The sequence below is a fragment of the Quercus robur genome, chromosome 5 (genome assembly GCF_932294415.1).
Source record: "Quercus robur chromosome 5, dhQueRobu3.1, whole genome shotgun sequence".
NCBI lineage: Eukaryota > Viridiplantae > Streptophyta > Magnoliopsida > Fagales > Fagaceae > Quercus > Quercus robur.
The window spans coordinates 50,844,724-50,863,827 of NC_065538.1; the positions used below are offsets into that span (position 1 = coordinate 50,844,724).

The 19,104-nt window shown below is 33.8% G+C and overlaps 1 long non-coding RNA gene across 1 annotated transcript; it reads left to right on the forward strand.

The window, feature by feature from the left end:
* The first annotated feature begins 17,676 nt into the window (after positions 1-17,676).
* Positions 17,677-18,388, forward strand: LOC126726261 (uncharacterized). Its single transcript, XR_007655765.1, has 2 exons — positions 17,677-18,147; positions 18,287-18,388. It is a non-coding gene; the product is annotated as an uncharacterized LOC126726261 (long non-coding RNA).
* The last annotated feature ends 716 nt before the right edge of the window (positions 18,389-19,104 follow it).

The window sequence follows — 19,104 nt, forward strand, 5'->3', positions numbered from 1 at the left end:
AGTTTCCCACTCCCCAAAATTGAGGAATTCTTGTCAATTTATTATTTTATAATGAGCATCGAGTGATTTTGTGCCTATGGATTAATACTAGTGTTGAGTGAGGTTCCCCAAACTTTGATTTTCATAAGCTTTTCTTGTTAATGTTCTCTTCAATAGGAAATTACTAGACAGTCCGGTTATAAGCCAGACTATAAAGCAGCTTTAATATTCATGCTAATACTGATATTAGTATGATCTCTCAAAATTTGACAACTCAAACATTTTGAAAAAAAAAAATGAATACAATAATAATAATAACTTGTCAAGAAGGAAATTACCACCATGCTCTCAACTATGCATGTCATGGTTGGATTACACATGATAATGTCTTTTATAGTAGAGCAAAGTAAAAAAGTTTCATAAAAAAACTATGCTCATATTGAGACACTTGCAGAGCCAATGAGATAGGAGGCCCTCTTAGAATAATTAATTTTTTTGCTCTCTATCATCTATATTTCTTATAACAATTAATATATATATATATATATATATATATATAAAATTCTCTGTCATCTATATATCTTATTGATAGGCCACAAACTGAATGACCTCTTGTGATAGAAATTAATTAATTAATTAATTAGCCAAGTTATTAATTAATCAATTTATCATGCAAACGCTAGGTAGCACAAACAAATCACCAATAAACTAATTATACAGCGGAAGATAAATAACACTGTGATTTGTTTACGAATGGAGAAAACCTAATGGCAAAAACTTTATTGAGTGATTTTCAGGTCATCACTCCCCAAACTCCACTATTATCACAACAAGCAGTTACAAGTAAAAGAATCCCAAGTATCTTACCAACCTACAGTTGAACCCTTACCCCAATACTCAATTGGACTTGTTCTGTAGTGACAGTTCCCCTTTCTGATGCACGACTCCCAAGTACGTGACTAACCAATTGTGCGGATCCCAGTATGCGACTTCAATCACCAACTAAGAAGGTTGTTGGTTGCAAAATTCTTCAGTTCATCCACACGATGAAGATCAAGAAGATGCTTGGTCACAAAACCCTACGGTGCACATACACAGCAACTTCTTCAAGAGAAAGAGATGAACTAGGGCAAGAACTTTGTTTTCGGTCACAATTTACTTGAACAGAGTTTGCTCAATGCTTGTGCTACTTATGAATTATTTGACGGCCCTTAAAACAATCATTTTATATGTCTAGGGTTAGGAGAAAAGAAGGTCCAAAGACATATTCATGGATCCCAAGAAAATCATATTAGAATTATGAAATTCTTAAATCTCGACATATAGAAGGTGTCGAGCAGCTGTCGAGCAGGTGTCGAGCACACCGAATTTAGAACAGCTTTCTTAAGCTCGATAGATACAGCTGTCGAGTTTTATGAATTTACACTATCAACTTGTTTTCTTGGACAGACTTGAAGGCTTCAACACTTGATCTTGGAACATGATTTTTTGAAGTATTTAAACACATCCTAAATCTACCCAAATACAAGAAAAGTGTGTTTTGTCAAAGGATAAGTCAATTACATAAAATCATGACATATGTTCTTAACATGTGAAACACATATATCCTAATACTTATAACAAGTAATTAATTGTACACAAAATTTAACTTATTTCAAGAAATAATACTACATTTGTAAATAAGATACTTTATTCTATGCTTAAACATTATATATATGTGGATTACATAAACATTAACATAAACCTAACCTTATATAAAATCATAGTCGAATGTAAAAATCATGAAAGCCTTTTGTAGACATAAGAATATAAGATGGTTATTCATAAAATATACAGTGTGAACTCATCACCCTCCATGCGAGGTGTTGCCCTTGGGCGTAAGTCTTAGTGGAGTGGGTGTATGAAGTGGAGGGTTGCGAGTCACCCCTTGATTTAGATCTAAGAATCAACTTGTACCCCTTGTAAAGGCCTCCGCACTAGACATTGAATCTAGAGTTAGGGTACAAGATGGGATGGTGTTTGACTTCCTAAGCCTTCCCGTTATGTGGGTTGGGCTTCATTCATTGTTTTCTATTGCCTAATCCTATCAAGAGATTCCTTAATGGTTCATCCTAAACATACAAGAAGTACATGCGTGAGTGTACACTCTCTCTCTCTCGTATAAACCCTATGTTGACCATGCATCACACCCATCATCATACACCATCATATGCATCATTTATTCATTCATCTCATCATCATTACATCATAGAATGTTCATATCACTGAAGTTCATCATTTCCACCATCCAAGTTCATGTTCACATCTTAATCACATTCTAAACATGTTCCTAATAAATTATAAGAACCTAATCATGTTTTTAAAGCATCAAAGGAAGCTTAAGCTTGTTACTAACAAGTAACCAAAGGAATAAAAGACAAAGCTTAAGCATGGATCATTCACATTGGTTATTTGATAATTGAGTTTAAATTTAAACTAAATGATTTTGTTATGAGTAGTTAAGATTAGTAGTGGAATAATTTAAACTTAGTAGTTGAGAATTTTTGGAGACCACTCATATAATAGTGAGTGGATCTATACTGGTATTTAAAATACGCCAATAGTAGTCTAATAGCTAATAACTTAGAGTGAATACTATGAGAACAGAAAAATATATGTATAGTTTCTCTGAAGCTCTCTCAAACAGGCTATCTCTTTTTAGCGACATCATCTATAGTACCCTGGAATTTGGAGTGTGAAGTAGTAGAAGAGACTTTGGTAGCCTTTCACGTGACAAAAAAGTGCTCAAGAAGCACAGAGATTATGAGGTGGAGTTTATAAAGCAAGTAATAAGAAAAATCTCGCAAGTGGATGATCCGTTCTACCAAGGTATGTGCCCTTATGGCCCATCTGATTTATTCTACACTCATTATTATCCCAAATTCAAAAAATCAATCCCATTAAAAGTCCCCTCCTTAGAACTAGCGCCTCCAACCCGACAGAGAAAACATTAGAGATATTGTAGGAGTGTTTGGAAAAGTTTTTTTTGTAATTCGTGATATCAGTGTTGAATACCTTTTTGAGTAAAATCTATAGTATTCCTAATAAAACTCAATGGCAAAATGCTCAAATTTGTTCATGTTTCTCGTACTTGTAATTGTGAATGCAAGATTAAACTAAGCATCAAACGATCTGTGTGTACTATGTGCAATCTCGTGTTTGAATGTTATACGTGGAGATGCCCTAGTTAACATAAAGGATTAAAATAAAAAAGGTGCATGTCTGTGTAAGTCAGCAACAACTAGCATCTAGGCATTATCGAAATATTACCTTCCGGTTGATATATATATTAGGTGGCTGAATGATTGCACTAGCTGAATTACCGGACAAATCTCCTTTGGCAGTGAACATCTCCGCCCTGTGAACCAAATTACGTTGACATATGCAGTGCAGGTGAGTGGCTAACTGCCAAAAGAGTAATTGCCCTGTAATGCACCCATACACTTGATCATTCATTTCGTTGATACGGTTGATGAATAGTTTTGGGTGTCCATATATCTATATATAGCTGATGATAAGTCAGAAAATTCTGGAATGTGCCATGCAAACAGGATATTCTTAGCACATATCCTTCGTTTGGTAAGTTGCAAAGTGGTCCTGTCGCTTCAATATACGCAGCCCTAGCTCTTTTTCTGTACTAGGTTTAACACTACATCGCTCTATCTCTTGGCAGAAAGAAAAAGAAAAAAGAAAAAGAAAAAGAAAATGTGAATAATCTATAAGGAATATCCACATAATAATTCTCCACGTACGTTTATTAGAAGTCGTGGTTCTTCTTCTTGCTTTAATTTAAGCCTTGTGCATGCTAAGCCTTTCAACACAAAACTAATGTAAAAGAAAGATACAATTAATTCAATTGGACACAAAATAGTTTCATGCACATAAGAATTGTAATAATTTCACTATGTATTGGGTGCTTTAGAACAAAGAGGCGAGCTGATCTTCGGGGCAGGAACTTGATTCCACGTGAAAAGTTTAGATTCTCCACAGCCTTTTTAATAGTCTTTAACTGTTTGTGGGGGAAGATATGCTGGCTGCTGAAACGTAATATTCTGCAATGTGTCATCCTATGATTCTCTTAAGACATTATTTTCTTTATCCCCTCTGGTAGATGGTTCAAGCAAATGTATATCTCTAGTAGTTTTGTTATAGCAGTAAAATCACAATAAAGTAACCCGCGTCCAGCAATAAAGTAATAGGAAATTAAATCATGTTCAGCGGCTAAACAATTGCAAATTCAGACGTACGTCGAGGAATAGCAAGTTATCATGACCTTAGCATTGAAAACAACTTAAATCTAGCGATAAGATATGATCAATAAAATAATAGAAGTCAAACGGTAACACTAATAAAAGTAAACCTATATAAGTTCAACCACGATATTCTTGGATCGATGGGAAAAAAAGTGTTAATGGATGGAGATAGTTCAATCAACTATACACGAGGATGATTTAGCCAAGTCCCTTTATTGCTCACTTACTTTGAAGGGGCAATACTTACATACTCCCAGATTAGTGCTTCTGATTTTTACAAATGGAGTGGCCCTACACTTGGGACCCGCCATGGGCCCTTTCGTGAGAGCCTAGAACATCGCTTCAAGAGTACTAGTATATAAATATTTTCTTCTTTGAAGGATATGAATCTCCATAATTAATAAAAGCTACTTTCTTAAGAAAAGCTCTTAGTACAATGAATTGGCTAGGAATGAGATGACACAGTGGTTTTCTATGAGATGTTTAAGCCGTAGATAGTATTAGGGCATGGATTTCTATGTTTATGATGACGACAATGATAATTGAGGTTATTTTGTTTCATTTATTATTGTTTTTTAACGTGCATCTTAGCTCTTTTAATTATAATTAAATGGTTATGTATGTGTTAGGTTCTAAAGACTTAGATTAAATGTTTAAAATCATGATTGTATTGTGTTGGCAAATCAAGAGCAAAACATGTCTAGTCTAGGTGTTTAGGCAATGCTTAAATAAGTGTGTTTCAAGATTTGAAGTCCAGTTGATTGCAGAAAAGTGTCATTCTCGACTGATTGAGAATTAGACCCGACCGATTGAAAATCACAGACACAGTTTTTCTGCAAAATTTTAAACAGGTCCAAGCCAGCGTAAACGTTTAGGGTTTCACTTATTAAACTTTTCTACATATAAAAGGAAAACCCTAATTACGTTTTAGAAGAGTCGAAGAAGACTTGTGTGTTACTCTTTGTGAGATTTGAGAGTTTCTGTACTTTCTAACTACACAAGATTCTACCGGAGCTCAAACTACAATCAAGGATTGGTAGAACTAGTTGCTGCTACAAGATCAACAAGAAAAGGTAATCTAAAACCTTTGAGTGGAGTAACAAAGTCACAAGTAAAGGTGTGCTTGTGTTGTTATAAATACAAGAAAAGAAGGAGTTCGTGAATTTGGAGATTGCACGTGGTCGTGGCAGTAAGTTACTACATGAGGTAGCATTAGATTTAGGGTTACTATTTCGCAACTTAGCATGATATAATTTATTTGTGCTTAAACTAGATCCTAAAATTAATCTAAGTAATCACTTAGTTAATTAATTAAGCTAAACAATCTGTTTAAGGGGTCTAAACAAACTTTCAATTGATATCAGAGTAAGTTAGCTCTTGTTTTTAGGTATCTTTATCTAGAGTTGATCCTTGACCCCTGCTGTTATGGAACATTGTCACTCTCTTGTGATCCCCCTACACTTTAATGGTAACAACTGTGCATACTGGAAAGTTAGGATGAAAGCTTTCTTAAAATCTATTGATGAGAGAGTATGTCTGTCTGTTGAGAATGGTTGGGAAAGACGAACCATTGCTATTAATGAATGGTCTGCTTCCTAGAAGGAAGCAGTAAGCTTTAATAGTAAAGCTATGAATGCGATATTCAATGCTATTTCCATGGAAGAGTTTAAGAGAATCTCAAATGTGGAGATTGCTCATACTGCATGGAACATCTTGCAAACTATGCGTGAAGGTACTAAGGTAGTAAAAATAAAAAAATTGCAGCAGTTGATATCTAGATTTGAGAGTATTAGAATGTCTGAAGATGAGTCTTTTGATGAATTCTATACTAAATTGAATGAAATTGTTAATTCTGCTTTTAATCTAGATGAAATCTATGATCAACCTAAAATTGTTAGGAACATTCTTAGATCTTTGACTGAGGATTTTAGACTTAAAGTGACTACCATAACTGAAAGTGAAGATGTTGACTCTATCCCTGTAGATAAACTTGTAGGATCTTTTCAATTCTATGAATTTGATTTACCAAAGACGAATAAATCCAAATCTATGGCCTTAAAATCCATTAATGATGTTGATGATTTGGATTTGATGATGAACTATCATCTACTAAGATTGCTTATCTTGTCAAGAACTTTAGAAACTTTCTGAGAAACAATAATAGAAGGGTAAGAAACAGAAACAATATTGATACTAAGAATGTGAAGAAAAATGACATTGCTAAGAACAATAATGGTGAAAAATCGAAAGAAAGAGTAGGTCAATCTTTAACTAATTCTTTAGGACAATAGTATTATGGTTGTTAGGGTTACGGTCAGATGAAATCTGAGTGTCCAACCTTCTTGAGGTCAAAAGGTTAGGCTATGGCTGATACCTTGAGTGATGATGAAGTTTCTGATCATGAGTTTGAAAGTGATCAAAAAGGAAACTTCATGGCTTTCACTGCTATTGTTGTAGTAAGTAAAATTGAGATTGTTGATGAGAACTCTTCTGATGGGAAACTCTCAGAAAATGCAGATTTGCTGGAAGCTTATTTGTAAGATACTGGTTAAAGATGCTATGAGTGTGGAATTAGGTTTGAAAAAGATAAACACTCTTAAACTGGAAAAGAAAAATTTGTTGCTGAAGTTGTTTGATGCTAATGAACCCCTAAACTTTGTTATGATTAAGAATATGTCTTTACTTGAAAAAGTTAAAAGTTTAGAATTAGAATTATCTATTGCTAGAGAACAAATAGATAGAACTTCTACCTTTAAACTAGATGAGATGTTACATATTCAAAAGCCTGTTTCTAATAAGACAAGTCTAGGGTTTTTTAAAAATGGATCTACTACCATAGTAAATCCTCCTAAGTTTGTGTTGGCTACATCTTCCTCTACTGTTCGTCAAACTCTTTTTGATGTTAAGGTCACAAAGTAGTATCTCCTGCTTCTAGAAGAACTAGAGCAGATCTGAGTGAGTCTGAATCTAAAAAGTCTAATCAATCTGGAAACAAGAAAAACCACAATCCTTAGTGGTTTTGTTACTTTTGTGGTAGAGTTGGGCATACTAGACCAAATTGCTTTAAGCTGCAAGCTTTAAAGCAATCTCCCAAACAAAAAGTGCCTGTGTCAAAAGTACAAGATCCTGTTGCACTTATTCATGAGTTGGTGAAAAGTTTCTTAACCTTTATACCAATGCTGGAATTGATATTAGGAATAATTCAAACTCCAAGTTTGCATCTAATAAAAAGGTCTAGATGCAAAATTCTTAAACTCAGTGAGTCTGTCTGACATGGTCCATGTGTTAATTCTTTCTACCTCTTGTGACCAAAAACTGTTTTTCTCTAGGATTGCATTTGCATTATATTCATACATTGCATTCTAGGTTTGTTTTGTTTTATGTTTTTCATTTTTTTTTTTAATTCAAAAAAAGGAGAAAATCAGAAAATAAAAAAAGGGGGTTTTTGTATTATGCATCTTCAAGTCGTGTAATTAAGGTTGGTTTCTGTGATTTACATTTTATGACTATGTACCTTGTTTAGCTTTGATGAATTTTATTTTTCTACACTTTGCTAGTTTGGCTATTTAGTGCTTATATTGTGTGAGTTGTTTATAGTTTTTAAACACATGCTCTTGATTTTGAAGTTACATTCTTTTGACTGTAAGGACTAAAAAATCGTAGGAGAAATGCATAATTAACCATTTCACTGTTGTTACTCGCCAATCATGAACACTTGTGTGCAAATCATAAAAGCTGTACTCAGTAAGGTGTAGCACTTGCATAGCAAAATTCTTAAAGTGTTATTGTACATTAGTTAAAAGAAGAAAAAAGGAAAATAAAGAAAAACATGCTTCAAAAGAAAAAGAAAAAGAAAAATCAATAAAAAAAAAATTGCATGATTGCAAGCATGTTTTCTAGGAAATGTGGGAGTTATATGATGTAACTCTTTAGGTGATAGTCACATTCAAACTTATGTGATGAGTGATGTAGAAAGTGTGTTTATTCTCTATAGTTACATGTCACCTTGTGAGTATCTCATGCACTTGCTAGTTGCACACACCACAAGCAAAACTTTCTTAAATTTGGTACATGTGATTGAGTTGTGATGTTTTTATGGCCTACCAAAATTAAATTTCTTGAAGTGTTTAATGCATTTTTAGGGTGTGAGAAAAAGATAAGAGTGAGCAAATTGATAAAGGTGAATTGCTTTTTGAAAAATTTGATTTTGAAGATCATTTGAAGTCATAATCATTCATGACATATCATAAAAACATGTTTTTCAAATGATTCTACTGAAAAACATTTCTAGAATTTTTCAAAATTTGTGTTTCTTTGAAACTCAACCAATTGAGTTTGTTTTTCGATCGATCAAATTGTGAAAGGAGAAAAATGGTATTTTCTTTTAAAAGTCTCGGGTTGCCTCGATTCCTTCGCGATTCCTTTGGATCGATCGAGCCTGTTTTCCTGTTGTTTTCGATTCCTACCCAATTCCTCTCGACCGATCAGATTTCCAATTTTTAAAACATATAGGAATCAGATCTGACATTTTCAAAACATATTTTTGTCTATCTCTTCGATTCCTCTTCTCAAATTTATTATTTTATTTTATTTTATTGTTGTTGTGGTCAAAGCTTCAAAGGTTTTCTTAATTTACATAAGGTAAGACCATTTTAACCTTCCTTTTTCATCATTTTACATGTTTACATGCATTTTTCATCAATTTTTAGGGATCTTCGCACATAAGAAATTTTTGGGATTTTTTATGAAAATAGGGGTTTTGATCAATTTTAAACCATGAGTTTTTGTTCAAACATCATTTAAACATGTTTCGCATGCTTTAATTTTAAAAATTTTAAGTTTTATTGGAAATTTCGAAATTAGGGTTTTGAGTTCTTGAGAATTTGAGGATTTTGTGAAATTAGACAAAACTGAGTGAAATTGACTTCTAAAATTGATAAATTGAGTTATTATAACTAGTATATTACTTGTTGTGGTGTTCAATTTGTCAATATAAGGAATTTTCGAGAATTGATTGGTTTTCAAAATTGGGAATTTTCTATAATTCTTAAATTTACCTTGTCAATTTTGCAAATTGTGATGTTTTTGGACTCTTTAGGAACATTAGATCATGCATCATGTAACTTTAACTGTCATGCATCATATACTCTTTAAATTTGCATGTTATCTTGTCTCTAATCCTTCTTATGCAGTCTGCCCTTTGTTTTTGTGTTTTTCCTCTTTTTAACTCTTATACATGGCTCCTAAACTTGGTGGAAAATTCAAAACTAGAGCCAAGAGGAACCCTGGGTCTTCCTCTTCTTCTGGTTCAGCCATAGGAGTTATATTTCTAACTGAAAAGTGTGAGGAAGCTTATGAGACCTTGAACATGTATAGGTCTATTTGGGGTGGAAGGGAGATAGTACTGAGTGAGTTAGAGCCTTCTATACGTAGGACCTTTGTGGCTAGGAATTGGGTTTCTCTGTGTGAGGTGTCTGAACCTCCTCCTATTGCCTTGATTAGAGAGTTTTACTCTAATCTTTTAGTTTATTCTAAGGTCACCGGTGGTTATTACTTGACTACTTGGATCCATGGTTAGGAGTTCACCATAACTAAACAAGTTGTTTCTAAGGCTTTAGGAGTACCCATAGTTCGTAAACCCATTTATCCATACATTGAGTTTCCTGCTGTAGATGATATGATGTCTCTTCTTTGTGGTTGTCTTGTTTCTTGGGGATCAGAACCAAGAATCAACTCTTGTGAGTTTACTAAGCTTAACTCATTATACTTATGGATCACTTGTCATAACATCTATCCTATCTCTCATGTTCATACTGTACCTATTGAGCGTTGTGCTTTTCTATATGCTCTTATCACAGATTATTCTATGTGTTTCCCTTCCATGTTTATTCAAACTGATGTTGATGTCTATAGGAGTAAGAGAAAAGGTCAAAAATGATTCTTTCCTTTGTTTATTTTTAGGATTTTGAGATTTTTAGAGTTGTCAGAGTTTCCTTCCCTTGAGTTAGTACACATTATGTCCCCCATAGGAACTACCTATCTTAGACAGAGACAGGCACAAATGAAAAGTGCTAAGCCAAGCACTGGGACGTCTAAGAGACCACGAGGAGATGCTTCTACTACCTCTAGTGCCATGCCTGTTGCTGAGGAGACTTATGTGGATTCGACTGTTGTTGTGGATCCTGTTGGTCATGAGGATGTTGATCCTTTAGTAGCTCCTCCATTGTCACTTCGAGCTATGATGTAGTCTATCATGACGAATCAGGCTGCTCAGGAACAGCTACTTGATGAGCTATTGACTGAGGTTGCATCATTGAGAGCTGACTTCTCAGATTATAGGAGTTCTTTTCCACCTCCTCCAACCTTTGATGACTGACATTGCCTTTGGCAATATGTAACAAAAAGGGGGAGTAGTTTTATAACTCTACATATATAGGGGGAGTACATGTATTTTGGCTAGGGAGAGTACTTTGTTTTGATGTATTTATATTTTTGTTTTTAGTTATTTTGTTTGTTTCACTTAAACATTGATGTGATGAGATTATGATAGTTGATGATTCTGAGGTTATTCATTTTTGATGTGTTCATTATCTAATTGTTTGTTTTCATGATTTCAAAGTTTATAAATTCTGTTTAGAATGTTTTGCTATATTTTCCACACATGCGTTTATGAGTTGTTTTCAATGTTTTAGGAATTTATAGGTTAAATCTTTCAATAGTTGCTGTCTATACTAGCAACTAATAGTTAGTAGTTGTGTAAGATATGAATTAGGAAAATAACTTGTATGTGTGTTTTGTCATGGATTGCCAAAGGGGGAGATTGTTAGGTTCTAAAGATTTAGATTAAATGTTTAGAATCATGATTGTATTGTATTGGCAAACCGAGATCCAAACATGTCTTGTCTAAGTGTTTAGGCAATACTTAAATAAGTGTGTTTCAAGATTTGAAGTCCATCTGATTGCAGAAAAGAGAAGTCAACTGATCGAAAATTGCAGACATAGTTTTTTTTGTAGAATTTTAAACAGGCCCAAGCCGGCATAAACGTTTAGGGTTTCACTTAAACTTTTCTACAAATAAAAGGAAAACCTTAATTACGTTTTAGAAGAGCCAAAGAAGACTTATGTGTTACTCTTTATGAGATTTGAGAGGTTCTGTACCTTCTAATTACACAAGATTCTACAAGAGTTTAAAATACAATCAAGGATTGGTAGAACTTGTTGCTACTACAAGATCAACAAGAAAAGGTGATTTGAAACTTTGAGTGGAGTCTCAAAGTCACATTTCAAGGGTGTGCTTGTGTTACTATAAATCCAAGAAGAGAAGAAGTCTGTGGATTCAAAGTTTGCACGTGCTTGGGTTAAATCTTTTGTAAAAATTTCAATTATCTTATAGTGGATTTGGTTTACCTTGAGGATAGTTTGGTCAAATCATCCATAGGTTTTTACCTTGAAACGGGTTAGTTTCATTGGTTTTCCTAGATAATCATATCGTGGTGTTATTTACTATTCCGCAACCTAGCATGATATGATTTATTTGTGTTTAACCTAGATCTAGAAATTAATCTAAGTAATCACCTGGCTAATTAATTAGGTTAAACAATCTGTTTAAGGGGTCTAAATGAACTTTGAGAATGGTATACACATGTAAGTAAAGTCGCATATTTAATAAAAATGTAAAAGTGAGTGATTAATAATAACAGTTGGCCAAAATGTCCTGAACTTGCATGAGCTCAAGCTTATAAGTTAAGTGACTCACATGTAATATCAACTACTCATTTGGAGTCTTCCACAAGTGTTATCTCCTAAATATTATGGCTCCATTGATACTTTGCCACCAAATAGACTCTACTAATTTCTTATTACAAAACATGCATAGTTTTGATTTATCTCATCGTACGTTGAAAGCATATTATTTTGTTTTAACTTACCACTAGACACTATCATTAGAGCATCCGTAGTAGATGTTGCAAAAATTATGTCATTTTACCACACCAAATGCCTACTTTATTATTTTACCGCATCATTTTACAACATCTCATTTATCAGATGTTTTATAATTCAATCCTATACATTAAAATAATATTTACTACACATTAAAATAATATATTATTCCCTCCCCATTATCATCCACAACAACCCACACCGTAGATCAACTGCCACAGCCCACAACCAACGGCCACCCCCACAGATCAACCACCGACCACCTATATCAGCCACTGCCACCAAAAAAAAAAAAAAAAAAAAACTCAAACAAACACTACAACCAATATCAGCCCCTACACCAAAAATTAAAACAAACAACCACCAAAAAAGAAAGAGAGATCGGCGAGATCAAAGCGACGTGACGATCGGCGATGACGATGGCGATGATCGAAGTGGCCTCGCCCATGCCGCTTGCTCCAAAATACCCATGAACACCAACCAATCTTAACACCAATTCAGCCCAAGCCAACATACCCATCACCCGCAACTGATTCAACCCAAGCCCCAACCGATTCAAGCCACAGCTTCACCAATGAAACACCAACTGCCACCGGAACTGAAACCCAAACGACTGAAGAGGGAGAGAGAACTAAAACCCAAAACCGATCTCAAACACAATCTCCACAGTGACCCATACCCAAAACCGATCTCCACCGTGACCTAAACCCGATAGCCCCACAACCCACCACCACTGCCACTGTCACCGCCCATAACCCACAGCCCACCACCACCATCAAATCAACCCAAATTGCTAGAGCGTGGGTGAGATCGAGCATGGCTGATTGAGTGTGGTGGAGCGCGCTGTCGTCGTCGTTGCTGCCGGTGAACATCTCGGACTGGTCGAAGAGAGAGGGAACTAGTATAGGGAGAAGAGAAAGGGAACCGGAGAGTGAGAGAGAAGAGAAAAGAAAAAATGAAGAGAGAGGAGAGAGAAAAGAGAATATAAAACAATAAAATTTTTGCAATATTTGTCCGTACCGTTGCAAACTGTAGCCATGTTGTATAATTTTTGAGATCTAGCACATCTCATAAAGCACCATTTTTGTGTTTGGTGTGGCAAATGTGCCAAATATTTGGCATTTGGCACATTTGCCACACCTACTGTAGATGCTCTTATGCTTACATTTTACTGCTACAACTTTACCTAGGTCTTGCAAGACAAGTCTTCCACGTTCTGATATGTGGCCATGCACAACACCCTCCACCCCGCACCCAACATATAGATTTCATGTGAATTGATTTATATATGTGACAAAAAATCGGCTGGAAATTACTTTTAAGAGAGAAGGTATCATTCTAGTATTTGATATTTCCGATACAAGTATACTGCCAGTTGAAACGAAGTTTCATACAAGGACGAGCATAAATTCTTAATAAACTTGGGATAAGTAGAATTCTTTTTTTAATCTCTCTTCAGTGCATGGAGTGAATTTCCTTCCGTAATAATGTGGTCCTGGACTTCCTTTTCAATGACTAGTGGATATGAACGTATGCACATGTATATATATGACATGGAAGCATCAGGCTTTTATCACTTTTATTCCAAGAGGATCATCGGACCCCCATCAACGAAAAGGTAAAAAGAAAAAACAGAAACTGAGAAAGAGAACATTCGCGGAGATCTAAAATAATGTGCTCTCTCTTTGCCACCCATTGGTCGTTCTTATCTTCAATTCCGACCTGTAGTTTTCTTACCCTACTTTTTATTCAGTTGGCCAAAAATGGTTCCGAAATGGGAATTGGCATGCATGAAACTCAGTTTAGGGCCGAATATGCTAGTATATTTGTTTATAGGCGAAACTACACTATTGGTCCCTGAAGTTTACTCTGTGTGTGCAATTAGTCCTTCAAGTTTGAAATGAGCACAATTAGTCCCTTAAGTTTTAAAACGGAGTTGTATTGGTCATTTCACTAACTTCTGTTAACGGTGTTACTTACGTGGCTAACTTCACAATGACTTGGCATTTTCTTTAATGATGTGGCATATTTTTATTTAAAAAATTACAAACTAAGTGGGAAAAAATATTAACCGGTACCAAATTAAAAAAAATATTTTTTGCCTACTGTGAAAACCCACAACGAGACTACCCAGTTCCAAAAGAGACTAAAAAAAGAACAATAATAATAGAACAAATCTACCCAGTTCCAAAAATCTCCATATCTCAGCAATAGAACAATAATAATAGAAATATCACCCTTTAAAAATAAAAACAACTGGGTCTCAAAGTACAGCCTCAAACAGGTTTTCTTGAAAGTTTAGTAAAAGATAAAAAAAGACAAGAAAACAATGGTCCTGACATGGAAACTGTGAGAGACACAGAGATGTTTTGGATTGAAAACTATACAACTAATTTTAATCCTACTACAACAATGGTTATGGACTTATGGGCTGGGTTTGAACACGTGACGGCAGAGAACTAGAGAAGCCTAAAAAGCCTTCTAGTTCCAGAGTGCTAGCATGAAGATACAAAAGTAGCTGAGAAGGAAGCATCGCTAGGAGGCAAAAGGCCACCGTCGCCAGCAGAGGGAGGCGGCAGCGGTTTAGTGGTTATGCCAGAGAAGCAGTGCTGTTGTGCTGTCGCCGGCGGCAGCTACAGCTTGGGCTATTGCCGGCGACAGTTAGGGCATGGAATTTCAGGCGGCGGCTGGGGTTTGATTTCTTTCCTCTCTCCCTTTCTCTCTCGTTGTGGGTTTTCACAGTAGGCAGAAAATATTTTTTTTAATTTGGTACCGGTTAATATTTTTTTCTCACTTAGTTTGTAATTTTTTAATTAAAAATATGCCACATCATTAAAGAAAATGCCAAGTCATTGTGAAGTTAGCCACGTAAGTAACACCGTTAATAGAAGTTAGTAAAATGATCAACACAACTCAGTTTTAAAACTTAAGGGACTAATTGTACTCGCTTCAAATTTGAGGGACTAATTGCGCACACAGGATAAACTTCAGGGACTAATAGTATAGTTTCGCCTTGTTTATAATTAAGGTTCCCCGCAGAGGGCTCTACGTAGTTCGTACGTAACTATATTAGCACTCATACTTTGTTTTTAAGTACGTAGTTGGTTGTAACGACGTATGTATAAGGATAAGTTCATCTATAGTTTATTTTTTTTTTTTAATTTCTTTGTAACTTTTTAGTTTTCATTTTTGAGTATATCAACTTATATACATTTCTAACTGATTCATTGAAAAAAATTGTCATCTTATTAAGAATGTTAAAGGAGAGGGCGGGTTCGAATCATGTGTGTCTTGTCTCTGTCTTAATTCTTCTTTGAGACTGACAAAAAAAAAAAAAAAAAAAAAAAATCCACGCAGGGCAAGCGTGGGGCGGGATATATGAAGGGTTGGAGATAATATACTAATCTTACTGAGATTGATGTGGTATAGATGGAATATAAAAGAGAAGGACAACCATAAAAATACTAAGAGAGAATGAGAGACTGTTTTTGGAAATGACAATGAAATATGTATAAAAAAAATAAAATAAAATAAAATAAAAATAAGTATAGAAATTATTAAATAATATATATAATTTAAATATATGTATCAAATAAAATATGTTTATAGTTATATATGGTAGGACAAGCAACATCTATTCCCATTCCGTCACCTTTTTGTAGCATGGAAAATTTGCGCAGACTAGTCAAGCCCAGGGTGTTTTTGTCATCCCCAAACTTATATTGTCCATTACAAAATAATTTTGCAGTTCTTATATGGGCCGGACACACAAAAATTGATATAGGATAGTTGGCTTCTTCTTCTTCTTCTTCCTTTTATTTTTTTAATTTTTTTAAATGTTATTATTATTATTATCATTATTTTATGGTTTTCCATACAAATTAGTTTTTTTTTTTTTTTCACCTAAAAAAAACATCTTTACATTTAATTTTTTTTTTTTCTAAACTAATGAACCTATTTTATATATTTCGATTCAGATATCACTTATACAAAGATGTTTGACATAACAAAAAAAAAAAAAAAAATTAAGCTCAATGATTCCACCAAGTGCTTGTTTTTACCCCTTGCTTTCAAATTACCACAATTTAATGAGTAATGCTACACTCATAAACTATTTTCTAACATTTTTATAAATTGTTAATGTGGCTAACTTTTTATTGGTTTTGATCTAGGTTTGCCATTAACATAATTTGTTTATTTACAAATAATTACTTACCATATCAGTGATTTGTTAAATTTTTTATAAAAAAAAATTTTGTATCTCTAGCATTACTCCAATTCAATTTGCATGTGGGTTAACATCTTTCTTTGCTTAACACAATTTTTTTTTTTTGAACATGAGATCACCTAAAGGATGCCTTCGGCATCCAGGGATCACAGACCAACCATAAATTTTGGTTGTTCTTGATTATTGAACAGGGGCTTAACTTTAAATAGTTGATCTTTTTTTTTTTTTTTTTTTTCCGAAAAATATTCAGACCTTAGTTTTTAGTTATTAAATTCAAAGTTTTTTTTTTTTTTTTTCTTAAACAAAAAGTGTTTTTTTTTTTAAAATATAAATATGATGTAGTCGATTGAGGCCTAACACTTTACGGAAGTTAATTATATTAATTACAAAGTCATATATAAATCATCTGTCATTATGAGAATTTTGAAATTACATAATTAATATACATTTAGTTATTAAAATTTTATTTTTCAATAATTAAAATTAAATTATAATTTCATATAACCAAAATGTTGTATAAAATTATATGTTTATAATTGAAAGCATGCAATACACGACCCTTTAACTAGGAAGTTTTAAAAAACTAAATAACCAAATAGGATTTTTATATCTTTACATTATACTTGCAATATAAACTTACTAATTTATTTAAACTTATACAACATCTATCACTTTTTATGTACCTACAATGCAAGTTTACATTATAAATATAAAATTTTAAAATATATGTTCACCTTGGAATGAAATATTCTAGAACCCATTATAAATTTAGGCGATTATTATTGAGACTGTCGTACTTTCTTGTGATTACTTGCTGCGTGAAAACAAAATTAATTTATCAACTCTGTAAAATTAGAGGATGACCTTTTCTCTTTGTGAATGAAAAATAAGAGGATGACTCCATTCCACTTGTGCGTGAATGAGTGGAACCCTCCTTAATTTGTAACTGGATTAATATTCTCCAGTCATTTAATTGAATGGTTGAAATTTCTGATTATTGCACCAACAGTGGGAAGAACATAAACGTTTTCCTATGCGACTGAAAGCCATATGTTCAGACATTAGGTATAATTAATGATGGCTTCCACTATGTTTGTCAGCGTTTTATATACGTAGAAAGAATATATGTAGAAACCTAAGCTTGAAGATGTAACAAAGATATTTTGAAGTCCTTGGTTTCCAAATATGATGGTGAGAGAATTGGGACCACGAGGCCATGAATAACAAGAAAGCGGTCCTACGTACCAATTGTGCAAGCATATCCTGTTTGATTCCACTCGCATATCCAAAATTTGGTGCGAATCATGTGGTATTAAAAGGCATTGTACGTAGAACTACCATGACAACTCGAACATGAGGAATTGCAAGGGAAGCAGATGTGGGGTTAGCGAATAACAGGGCAATTCTCTTTTGGCAAAAGAGAATATGCACATGCATATTGCATACTTCTATTTCGCCAAAGGAGAATTGCCCTGCCATTCACCTGCACATGATTATTTCATGCCTGTAACTTCAATATATCGTGGCTATTCCAACAATTAAGCTTGTTATGGTTTCTAACCTTGTCTTTACTACAAGCATTTGCTTTCTCTTGCCAATGTAAAAATTCAATTCTTTTATTGTTTGTCAGGTAAACGTTGAACAACTAGGATCATCAACATCTGTGGATAGAAGTTTGACGTGAATTGGTGAATCCAACATGGGCACGTAATATCAAGTTTAAATATATCTCTCTATATATATGGTGAAATATGGATTACAAGAATATATGTGATTGATACTCAATATATTGAGTATTTTTTGCGATCAGTATAAGCTTCTTATTTTTCTCCTTTTCTTTTTCTAGGGAGCATAAGACTTGTACGACTACAGGAATCTCTACATGAATTTTGTATTTTCCATCGTAATGGTTTACTGTTATCTCAAAAGTGACCTCGCATTGATCTATTTTCTCCATGAAGAGCCTTCTAAGAGTTCTTTGATAATTATCCAAACTAGCATGTACCCTGTGCATACGCACAGAAACATTTGAACATTATTGATAAAAAGGGAAAAAAAAACATTAAAGAATTTTATCAATTATCTCTATGTCATCATCAACTTCAAAAATTCTTGCAAAAAATGTTAACTGAGTGATTTCATGATAACACATCTTTGTCTTTTTACACATTTATCTCTATATCCTCATCAACTTCAATATGGAAATTTTCACACCTCAGCATAATCGCCTAAATGTACAACTTGTGCTCAATATGAAAGATTTAAATATTAATAAATTAAAAACAACATCAAACTAACAGAAAATAGTGTCAAGGTTTTCTTGAGAGAGAGAGAGAGATTATGATGGTTTTATTGTTCTAAAATGCTCTGAAACTCGTATGAAATAAAATATATTTGCGATGCAATCCTCCACTCTATTTAGCATTCTAGCTATCCAAAACAATTCCATTAAAATTTTATGAATAGGAATAAAATGGATAGTCCATCAATTAATCCAATTCAAAACACACGCTAATATCTCAGTGACTCAATGTTCCCTATTTCTGGTAGTTTCAATATTATGACACCAATAATTTGAGTCACCGACCACCCTTTTACCACTGCAGTACCAAATCCCACACACAAATATTATATTACCTCAATATAAATAAAACTAAAGCATTG